Source organism: Giraffa tippelskirchi, chromosome 5, assembly GCF_054371585.1.
Source record: "Giraffa tippelskirchi isolate mGirTip1 chromosome 5, T2T-mGirTip1v1.2.pri, whole genome shotgun sequence".
Taxonomy (NCBI): domain Eukaryota; kingdom Metazoa; phylum Chordata; class Mammalia; order Artiodactyla; family Giraffidae; genus Giraffa; species Giraffa tippelskirchi.
In genome coordinates, this window is record NC_137279.1 from 4,175,508 (window position 1) to 4,187,930 (window position 12,423).

The following is a 12,423-nucleotide window of genomic DNA, read 5'->3' on the forward strand; positions in this document are numbered from 1 at the left end:
TGTGAATGAGAATACTTTAGCATCTCAACCCAAAATGATGTAACAGGATTTTTTTTTCTCCTCCAAACGCCTCTACAGTATGTTTTATTCTATGTTTATCCCTGACACAATTGCAGGCAAGTTTTAATCATACTTATTCCTGAATAACTTTGAAGGTGTCTGTGCTATAAAACAATATATGACTTTATTGTGTACTATTTATTATTGAAACTTTAAACTTTTTCCTTCTCACTCTGATGATGTTTCTTTTCAAGAAAGAATATTGTAAGTGTATTTCTATGAAACATTTTTAAAATGAAAAACACAATAAACTGAGAATCTGCCAATGTTTACCATTTAAACATTTCCATTTTCAAGGGTAGAATTCCTATGGCAAAAGAGCCTAACCTAGAGAAAGTGTTAGTCACTCAGTCAAATACAACTCTTTGCAACTCCATGGACTGTAGCCTGCCAGGGTCCATGGAATCCTCCAGGCAAGAATACCCTTCTTCAAGGGATCTTCCTGACCCAGGGGTTGAACCTGGGTCTCCTGCTTTGCAGGCAGATTCTTTACCATCTGAGTCATCAGGGAACCTCCAGAACCTCATGTAATTAGGACTCCTCAGAGTAGAAAAGACAGGCAAGGGGGAAGTGAAATACTTTTGGCATTTTGCTGCCTTAATCTTTTGGGGTGGTGCACAGTAGAGAACCTGAATAATTCCAGCTTATCCTAGAGTAAGAGTCACAGGAGACTTCTGAGGCAGAAATTAGGGTTCCTCATTAAAAGTCTAGAGATAATTTGATCGTGACGTGGAATTTGAGCAATCCGACAGAACAAAAGACAAATTTCACATTTTTTCAGTGTAGGGGCTTCGTTGTCTGCCTCCATGTATTTTCTTTTTTTAATTAAAATTTTTTTTTGGCTACGCTGGGTCTTCATTGCTGTGAAAGGGCTTCCCTTGTTGGGTTTAGTTGCCCTACCACATGTAGGATCTTAGTTCCCCAACCAATGATCAAACCACGTCCCCTGCATTGAAAGGTGGATTCTTAACTGCTGGATCACCAGGGAGGTCCTGTATCCATGTATTCCCTTTTTTTAAAGTCTCTGTTGAATTTGTTACCATATTACTTCTGTTTTTTATGATTTTATTTTATTTTTTTTGGCCTCGAGGCCTGTGGGGTCTTAGCTCCCCAACCAGGGGTTGAAACCACACCCCCTGCATTGGAAGGTGATGTCTTAAACTAGACTGCCAGGAAAGCCCACCTCCATGTATTCTTGTATTCTCTCAATTGACCTTTAAAAAGTAAGTGGTGAATATTAACACCACTATTATTCAACATAGTTTTGGAAGTCCTAGCCACAGCAATCTGAGAAGAAAAAGAAATAAAAGGAATCCAGATCGGAAAAGAAGAAGTAAAGCTCTCACTGTTTGCAGATGACATGATACTGTACATAGAAAACCCTAAAGATACTATCAGAAAATTACTAGAGCTAATCAGTGAATTTAGCAAAGTCACAGGATACAAAATCAATACACAGAAATCACTTGCCTTTCTATATACTAACAATGAAAAATGAGAAAGAGAAATTAAGAAATCAATCCCATTCACCATTGCAACAAAAAGAATTAAATGTCTAGGAATAAGCTTACCTAAGGAAAAAAGAAGTGTACACAGAAAATTATAAGACACTGATGAAAGAAATCAAAGATGACATAAACAGATGGAGAGATATTCCATGTTCCTGGGTAGGAAGAATCAATATTGTGAAAATGACTATACTACCAAATGCAATCTACAGATTCAGTGTGATCCCTGTCAAACTACCAATGGCGTTTTTCACAGAACTAGAACCAAAAATTTCACAATTCATATGGAAACTCAAAAGACCCTGAATAGCCAAAGCAATCTTGAGAAAGAAGAATGAAGCTGGAGGAATCAACCTTCCTGACTTCAGATTAGACTACAAAGCTATAGTCATCAAGACAGCATGGTACTGGCACAAAAACAGAAACATAGACCAATGGAACAAGACAGAAAGCCCAGAAACAAACCCATGCACCTATGGGTACCTTATCTTTGACAAAGGAGGCAAGAATATACAATGGGGCAAAAATAGTCTCTTCAATAAATGGTGCTGGGAAAACTAGACAGGTACATGTAAAAGAATGAAATCAGATCACTTCCTAACATCATACACAAAGATAAACTCAAAATGGATTAAAGACCTAAATGTAAAACCAGCAACTATAAAACTCTTGGAGGAAAATATAGGCAGAACACTCGATGACATAAATCAAAGCAAGATCCTCTATGACCCACCTCCTAGAGTAATGGTAATAAAAACAAAAGTAAACAAGTGGGGCCTGATTAAACTTAAAAGCTTTTTCACAGCAAAGAAAACTTTAAGCAAGGTGAAAAGACAGCTCTCAGAATGGGAGAAAATAATAGCAAATGAAACAACTGACAAAGTATTAATTTCCAAAATATACAAGCAGCTCATACAGCTCAATACCAGAAAAACAAACAGCCCAATCAAAAAATGGAAAAAAGATCTAAACAGACATTTCTCCAAAGAAGACATACAGATGGCTCACAAACACATGAAAAGATGCTCAACGTTGCTCATTATTAGAGAAATGCAAATCAAAACTACAGTGAGATATCACCTCACATCAGTCAGAATGGCCATCATCAAAAAGTCTATAAACAATAAATGCTGGAGAGGGTGTGGAGAAAAGGGAATGCTCTTGCACTGTTGCTGGGAATGTAAATTGATACAGCCACTATGGAAGGCGGTATGGAGGTTCCTTAAAAAACTAGGAATAAAACCACCATATGACCCAGCAATCCCACTCGTAGGCATATACCCTGAGGAAACCAAAATTGAAAAAGACACATGTATCCCATTGTTCATTGCAGCACTAGTTACAATAGCTAGGACAAGAAAGCAAACTAGATGTCCATCAACAGATGAATGGATAAAGAAGTTGTTGTACATATACACAATGGAATATCACTCAGCCATAAAAAGGAATGCATTGAATCAGTTCTAATGAGGTGGATGAACCTAGAGCCTATTGTGCAGGGTGAAGTGAGTCAGAAAGAGAAAGATAAATATTGCATACTAATGCATACATATGGAATCTAGAAAAATGGTACTGAAGAATTTATTTGCAGGGCAGCAATGGAGAAACAGACATAGAGAATAGACTTACGGACATGCGGAGAGGGGAGGAGAGGGTAATATGGAAACTTACATTACCATATGTAAAATAGATAGCAAATTCCATTTTATTGCATGTCTCAGGGAACTCAAATAGGGGCTCTGTATCAACCTAGAGGGGTGGGATGGGGAGGGAGATGGGAAGGAGGTTCAGGAGAGAGGGAATATATGTATACCTATGGCTGATTTATGTTGAGGTTTGACACAAAACAACAAAATTTTGAAAAAGCATTTATCCTTCAATTAAAAAATAAATTTTTTTAAAAAAGCAAGTGGTGAATATTAATACAAATAACTTAAAAATGGAAATTCCTTTTGGAGTTTAAGACCCAAGTGCTTGTCACAGCTCTGCCATTGCACAATTTGGTCTCTTGAGACTCCATTTTATTTTGCTTTACTTTTGTTTGTTTGTTTGTTTAACTTGATTTGTTCAGGCCACATTAACTGTATATGTCTACTCTTGTGCTTTAAGCAAGGTGAAAAGACAGCCCTCAGAATGGGACAAAATAATAGCAAATGCAACTGACAAAGGATTAATTTCCAAAATATACAAGCAGCTCATACAGCTCAATACCAGAAAAACAAACAGTTATGACCAACCTAGACAGCATATTAAAAAGCAGAGACAATACTTTGCTAACAAAGGTCCATCTAGTCAAAGCTCTGGTTTTTCCAGTGGTCATGTACGGATGTGAGAGGCTGAGCGCCAAAGAATTGATGCTTTTGAACTGAGGTGTTGGAGAAGACTCTTGAGAGTCCCTTGGACTGCAAGGAGATCAAACCAATCCATCCTAAAGGAAATCAGTCCTGAATATTCATTGGAAGGACTGATGCTGAAGCTGAAACTCCAATACTTTGGCCACCTGATGCGAAGAGCTGACGCATTTGAAAAGACCCTGATGTTGGGAAAGACTGAAGGTGGGAGGAGAAGGGGATGACAGAGGATGAGATGGTTGGATGGCATCACTGACTCAATGGGCATGAGTCTGAGTAAACTCCGGGAGTTGGTGATAGACAGGGAGGCCTGGCGTGCTGTAGTCCATGGGATCGCAAAGAGTCGGACGTGACTGAGCGACTGAACTGAACTGAACTCTTGTGCTAGACCCTGGGTTACATACTCAGGTTACAAAAATGAACCCTGTTCACATAAAGAACTCTGCCTTCATGAGTCTTACAGTCTATGGAGGCAAAAAGATGTAAACAAAAAATTGCATTAATACTTAGCTGATTGTAAAGTGTTAAAGAGGGAAAAGTATAGATTGATGCCTCACAGTGGATGTTCTCAATCTTGCTTTTTTGGGTCTTAAATGATAAAATGGGTTGGTTTCTAAAAGGTTAATGAGTGAAAGCTGAGTCAGAAAATATGTTGTTTGGCTAAGGAAAAAACTGGCAAAAAAACCAAACAGAGTCAGAATTCTCTGGTTCCTCTTTCTCTTGCTTATCAGAAAACTGATCACAATCTTATCCAAGCCAGCAGGAAAAAAAGGAACGATTTCATGCAGCCTATGCTTTACCTTGAGAGAGAAAAAAGGACTCAAATTTAATATATTTCTTGGTATAAATAAACCTTAAAGAATTCATATAATTTTTTTGAACATTGCTTTAGTTTCTTACTCAAAATTAAATCCTTTGACAATTGCTTTTTTTTTTTTTTTAAAGAACATGAAGCAATAATTCAAGTGCCATTGTAAGGAACTTAATGAAAGTGAATTTAATTCAATTCTTTGCAATTCACCACATTTTGACGTGGAAAAAGATAAAAGGAATCTGTCTGATAGCTGAACGGAGCCTTGTTCTGCTACCACTCGTCACATACAAGGACTCTGCTGCTCTAAGTAAAAACGGAATGTTATAGAGCCCAGAGGCAGCTTAGAAAGCTTACCAATAGCTCAGCCGATGAACTCTGTCTCTATGAGGAAAAATACTGCTTTGTACACAATGGCCCTGTTTTGCATTTCATTGGCTTGAGATATCCGAAGATATGTTATTGTGGCCAGCTTTAAGATCAAGAAAAAAAGCAGAATAAAGGAGGAATTTACTTCCTTAGGGAAACATTATGTCAGAAGTAAAGTCAGAAATACCTTTGTCTGACCCCACTCTGGCTGGCTTCAGCTCTGAGGGTCAGTGGTATGGTGAGAACTGGCAAAATGAAGAGTGGGGATGGGAAGAAAGCAGAAGGCCACACAGAAGGGAGGACAGGAGGATGCTGACAGGGAGGAATCCTAAAAGGAGCGACGCTTCCATTAGTTTAGATCGGCTGATAATGCTTTTGTAGAAATTTCAATGAAAGAAAAAAACTTTGGGGAAGTTTTTCTTTGACTGTTTGTTTTTGAATGAAAATGCAAATTCTGAGAAATCAAAGATTCAGATCAAAACCTGGAAGGGATAACTTAATGTGATAAAAAGTACGATTAAGATTCAAAAAAAAAATTTGCAGTTTGGGAAATTGGGTGAAAATAAAGACTATAAAGAGATAACAAATGCTGGATGTGGAGAAAAGAGACCTTTTGTACACTGTTGGTGGGAATGTAAATTGGGGCAGCACTATAGAAAACATACTGGAGAATCCTCAAAAAATTTAAAATAGAACTACCATCTGATCGAGCAACTCCACTTCTGAGAATATACCCACAGGTAAAGAAAACACTAACTCAAAAATATATCTGCACCCCCATGTCTACAGCAGTTAATTGATAATAGGCACGACATGGAAACAACCCAGTGTCCGATGATGGAAGAACAGAGAAAGATGTTGTTGAATATATACAATGAATGCAGTATTAGTTGGCCTTAAAACCCAGGAAAATCCTACCATTTGTGACAACAATATAGATGGGCCTTGAAGGCATTATGCCAAATGAAATAAGTCAGACAGAGAAAGACAAATACTCTATGATTTCACTTACATATGGAATGTAAAACAAAATTCCAAACTCACAGAAAAGGAACTGAGATCTGGGACTACAAGGGGTTGGGCTTTGGGGGAGGGGTTTTGGGGATAATAGGTGACTGGGTAAGACCATGTGACCAAGTAACCTAAAGCAGAATTTTCCCCAGGTGGCTCAGTGGTAAAAATCTGCCTGTAATGCAAGAGTCACAGGAGATGCCGGTTCAATCCCTAGCTTGGGAAAACCCCCTGGAGGAGGGCATGGCAACGCACTCCAGTATTCTTGCCTGGAGAATCCCATGGACAGAGGAGCCTGGCGGGCTACACCCTCTACATGGTCGCAAAGAGACCGACACAGCTGAAGCCACTGTGCACATGCAATGTCTTAAGTTAAAGGTTTAAGTTTGATATAGGAGTTCCTCTATCATTATGTTCTTTCATTAAAATTAAACTATATTCTAATTGTCTTTTTTACTTTTTTGTTACTGCTGTTCAGCCTACAAATCCAAAACATGCTTAGTTAGACCTTATGTTCATCAAAGATGTGCCCAAAGAGATTCAGGAGGAAAATTAGAATGAGACATGTTTTCAGCATTTATGTGGCTGACATACATGAAGTGACCAACCATCCCATATTCAATTTTTTTTAAATACAATTTTTACTTTAATTTTTTCTGGACTTGAGGAAACGTACAAAGATACAGAGTCCCCAGTACAGTCCACACTTAGTTTCCCATGGCTAACAACTTAGTATAGTAATTTGTCACAATTAATGAATCAATATTCAGTTCAGTCACTCAGTTGTGCCTGACTCTTTTCGACCCCATGGACTGCAGCACGCCAGGCCTCTCTGTCCATCACCAACTCCCGGAGCTTATTCAGGCTCATGTCCATTGAGTCGGTGATGCCATCCAACCATCTCATCTCCCGTCGTCCCCTTCTCCTCCTGCCCTCAATCTTTCCCAGCATTAGGGTCTTTCCAAATGAGTCAGCTCTTCGCATCAGGTGGCCAAAGGATTGGAGTTTCAGCTTCAGCATCAGTCCTTCCAATGAATATTCAGGACTGATTTCCTTTAGGATGGACTGGTTTGATCTCTTTGCAGTCCAAGGGACTCTCAAGAGTCTTCTCCAACACCACAGTTCAAAAGCATCATTTCTTCAGTGTTCAGTCTTCTTTATGGTCCAACTCTCACATCCATACATGACTACTGGAAAAACCATAGCTTTGACTAGATGGACCTTTGTTGGCAAAGTAATGTCTCTGCTTTTTAATAAGCTGTCTAGGTTGGTCATAACTTTTCTTCCAAGGAGCAAGCGTCTTTTAATTTCATGGCTGCAGTCACCATGTGCAATGATTTTGGAGCCCAAGAAAATAAAGCCTGTCACTGTTTCCATTGCTTCCCCATATATTTGCCATGAAGTGATGGGGACTAGATGCCATGATCTTAGTTTTCTGAATGTTGTATTTTAAGCCAACTTTTTCACTCTACTCTTTCACTTTCATCAAGAGGCTCTTTAGTTCTTCTTCACTTTCTGCCATAAGGGTGGTGTCATCTGCATACCTGAGGTTATTGATATTTCTCCCAGCAGACTTATTTCCAGCTTGTGTTTCTTCCAGCCCAGTGTTTCTCATGATGTAATCTGCATATAAGTTAAATAAGCACAGTGACAATATGCAGCCTTGACGTACCCCTTTCCCGATTTGTAACCAGTCTGTTGTTCCATGTCCAGTTCTAACTGTTGATTCCTGACCTGCATATAAATTTCTCAAGAGGGAGGTCAGGTGGTCTGGTATTCCCATCTCTTGAAGAATTTTCCACAGTTTATTGTGATCCACACAGTCAAAGGCTTTGGCATAGTCAATAGAGCAGGAGTAGATGTTTTTCTGGAACTCTCTTGCTTTTTCAATGATCCAACGGATGTTGGCAATTTGATCTCTGATTCCTTGCCTTTTCTAAAACCAGCTTGAATATCTGGAAGTTCACGGTTCACGTACTGTTGAAGCCTGGCTTGGAGAATTTTGAACATTACTTTGCTAGCGTGTGAGATGAGTGCAATTGTGTGGTAGTTTGAGCATTCTTTGGCATTGCCTTTCTTAGGGATTGGAATGAATACTGACCTTTTCCAGTCCTTTGGCCACTGCTGAGTTTTCCAAATTTGCTGGCATATTGAGTGCAGCACTTTCACAGCATCATCTTTCAGGATTTGAAATAGCTCAGATGGAATTCTATCACTTCACTGTGATGGAGAGGCCTCCCTGTCCATCACCAACTCCCGGAGCTTAGCTTTGTTCGTAGTGATGCTTCCTAAGGCCCACTTGACTTCGCATTCCAGGATGTCTGGCTTTAGGTGAGTGATCACACCATCATGATTATCTTGGTCTTGAAGATTTTTTTGTATAGTTCTGTGTATTCTTGCCACCTCTTCTTAATATCTTCTGTTTCTGTTAGATCCATACCATTTCTGTCCTTTATTGAACCCATTTTTTCGTGAAATTGTTCCCTTGGTATCTCTGATTTTCTTGAAGAGAGCTCTAGTCTTTCCCATTCTGTTGTTTCCCTCTATTTCTTTGCATTGATCACTGAGGAAGACTTTCTTATCTTTTCTCAACTTTCTTTGGAACTCTGCATTCAAATGGGTGTATCTTTCCTTTTTTCCTTTGGCTGTCACTTCTCTTCTTTTCACAGCTATTTGTAAGTCCTCCTCAGACAACCATTTTGCCTTTTTGAATTTCTTTTTCTTGGAGATGGTCTTGATCCCTGCCTCCTGTACAATGTCACAAACTTCCATCTATAGTTCTTCAAGCACTCTGTCTATCAGATCTAGTCCCTTAAATCTATTTCTCACTTCCACTGTATAATCATAAGCGATTTGATTTAGGTCATACTTGAATGGTCTAGTATTTTTCCCTACTTTCTTCAAGTTAAGTCTGAATTTGGCAATAAGCAGTTCATGATCTGAGCCACAGTCCGCTCCCAGTCTTGTTTTTGCTGACTGTATAGAGCTTCTCCATCTTTGGCTGCAAAGAATATAATCAATCTGATTTCGGTGTTGACCATCTGGTGATGTCCATGTGTAGAGTCTTCTCTTGTGTTGTTGGAAGAGGGTGTTTGCTATTACCAGTGCGTTCTCTTGGCAACACTCTCTTAGCCTTTGCCCTGCTTCATTCTGTACTCCAAGGCCAAATTTGCCTGTTACTCCAGGTGTTTCTTGACTTCCTACTTTTGCATTCCAGTCCCCTATAATGAAAAGGACGTCTTTTTTGGGTGTTAGTTCTAGAAGGTCTTGTAGTTCTTCATAGAACCGTTCAACTTCAGCTTCTTCAGCATTACTGGTTGGGACATAGACTTGGATTACTGTGATATTGAATGGTTTGCCTTGGAAATGAACAGAGATCATTCTATCGTTTTTGAGATTGCATCCAAGTACTGCATTTCAGACTCTTGTTGACTATGATGGTACTCCATTTCTTCTAAGGGATTCTTGCCCTCAGTAGTAAATATAGTGGTTATCTGAGTTAAATTCACCCATTCCAGTCCATCTTAGTTCACTGCTTCCTAAAATGTTGATGTTCACCCTTGCCATCTCCTGTTTGACCACCCCCAATTTGCCTTGATTCATGCACCTAACATTCCAGGTTCCTATGCAATATTGCTTTTTACATCATTGGACCTTGCTTCCATCATCACATCCACAACTGGGTGTTGTTTTTGCTTTGGCTCCCTCTCTTCATTCTTTCTGGAGTTATTTCTCCACTGATCTCCAATATTGGTACAGTAGTAACAGCTTAAATCTATGCTTTATTCAAGCATCTTTATTCTTTAGCCAATGTCCTTTTCTGTTCTTGGATCCAATCAGGGACACCCCATTAGTATTGGGGAGCCTCTGAAGGCTCCTCTTATCTGTGACTCCAACACCCAAAGTTTCTCCCACTTTCCTTGTTTCTGATGACCTTGACAGTTATGAGAGGTGCTGATCAGATATTTTGTAGAATGCCTGGTTGCTATTTGTCTGCCGCTTTTCTCGTGATGAGACTGGAGTATGAGTTTGGGGAGTAGAAACCATAGAGGTGAAGCGTTATTCTCATCATGTCATATGAAGTGTATATATATTATCACCATGACTTACCACCTTTGATGTTGACCTTGATCTCCTGGCTGAGGCAGTGTTTCTCCACTGTACTTCCTTTCTCCTTCTCACTTCTTCCATACTGTGCTCTCTGGTATAAAGTCACTAGGCACAGACTATTCTTAAGAAATAGGGAGTTTTGTTACACAAATCATTTGAAATAGGTAAAATAGATTTATCTATTCTTTCCCATTTATTTATTCATTCAACCATTTATTATATTGGTAGAGACTCATGGATACTTATTTTCTACTTTGGTAGAATAGTATACTTTATTTTGCTGTTTAAATTGATCCAGCCTTGGCCACTGGTAGCTCTTTCTGTTGGGTTTTGGATCCCTTTCATATCTTCCTATCATTGTGGGTTTGGTTTTTGGAGCACTTTCTTACTTTCTGGTACCACAAGATATTCCAGGCTCATCTTGCATATTTCCTCACCCAGTCCTAGAATCCAGCCATTTCTCCGGGAAGTCTTGGTTCCTTTTGTTGGAGAATGGCCTCAGAAACTAAGGTCTGAGCACGAAGTGTGCTTGTTACTACTCAGGACTTGCTGCTTCTAGGTCTTCTCAGCTCACAGGGTAAGGAAATATGTGTGCATAAATGAACGTGGGTATGTGTACATCACTATCATTACATCTGTATGTAACTACTGTACCTATACTAAACAGATCTTATGTTCATATTGTTGTTTCCAACTCTCTTCCATTAATGCTTAGCTCATTCTCGAACCTACCGCTTGACTGTTGGTGAACTCCCACTTCAACAGGGAGAACGAGCACCCTGTTCAGTCCTCAACTGCAGTACACATTTAAGGTGGTTCAGACTTGCTAGACTGCACCCCTGCAGAAAACAGCTTTTATCCACCCGAACACAGTTAACAGCTCCTCTCAACCTTGATCCTGTAGAAGCTTCTCATTCCCAGAGTTGCTTAGCTCAGCACCTTTCCCACTGCCCTGTCTGTGAGGATGGTTCATATGTTTATATTGCAATTAGTTGCTGTCAGGTTATATTTTGACAGATACATAGTCATATATTCACCATCACAGCATCATTGTCATAGTCTCAGCAGCCTAGAAAAACCCCTTGTGCTTCACCTGCTGAACCCACGCCTGGGAACCTCTGGCAGCCGCTGATCTTTCTTATCATCTCTATAGTTGGGCCTTTTCCAGAATGTCATATAAATGGAATCAAACAGTATGGAGGCTTTCAGACTGGGCTTCTTTCACTTAGCAAAATGCATCTGAGATTCAGACACGTTGTTTGGCCACTTGCTAGAACTTGTTATCCTTCCAAGTTTTCCCTTGTTCACATACTTTTTGGTCTCACCTATGGTATGATAAGTTTTGTCAAGGCAAAGACTCAACTTTCTTTAAAAGACTCATCTTTATTTTATCCCCAGTGCCTAGTAGATTGAAAAAAAAAACAAAAAAAACTAGCTATTTGCTGAATAGAAAAACCCAATCAAGTCCTTTTGGATATCATTGTGTAAAAGCTCTTTGCTCTGTTCCACCACAGAAATACTAATATTATAATCGTTGATATCTGGATTAGAACAAGAGAAGTTGCTGTCAAATTTTATTTGCTAATTCTTAACCATTTCTTAGAATTTTCATAAACTTCATATTTAAGATAGTATTGCAACTGTAGCCTTATTTGTAACAAATATTAACTGTGTTAGCTAGTCTGCTTATTTCTCTTGGTATATTGCATATAATTTGAACATATAAATAGCATTTAAAAAGTCTAGGTAATAACCTTTGGCATTAGTTTTTACAACCTAAGAGAGATCTCTATTTATATTCTCATATATTTTAAGAAAAATGAAAATATTAGTTTTTAATTATGCAAATAAGTTATCAAAATAAAAAGCACATGCAGAATTAAGCATAAGTTGTTAAGTGTATAGCTTGATAGACTGTCCAAAGTGAAGATATCCAGGCAAATTTCACCCAGATCAAGAAATTGGATATTGCCAGAACCTCAAAATTCCCTGTCACGTCTCCTTTTAGTCACTATGCCCTTTTAAGGTTAATCATACTTCTGACTAATTTTGCCTGTTTTTGAACTTCGTATAAGTGGAATCACCATTACATTTTATTTTCGTGTTTGGTTTCTTTTGCTCAACATTGTACTTATTAAACTCATCCATATTGTTGTTTGTAGATTTAGATATTTTTTCCATTGCTAGATGATATCCCCATATG

General features: G+C 38.8%; 1 long non-coding RNA gene across 2 annotated transcripts in view; it reads left to right on the plus strand.

The window, feature by feature from the left end:
* Window positions 1–12,423, plus strand: part of LOC145507852 (uncharacterized) — an 80,150-nt gene that overhangs the window by 35,555 nt on the left and 32,172 nt on the right. The gene's annotated exons all lie outside the window — the stretch shown is intronic.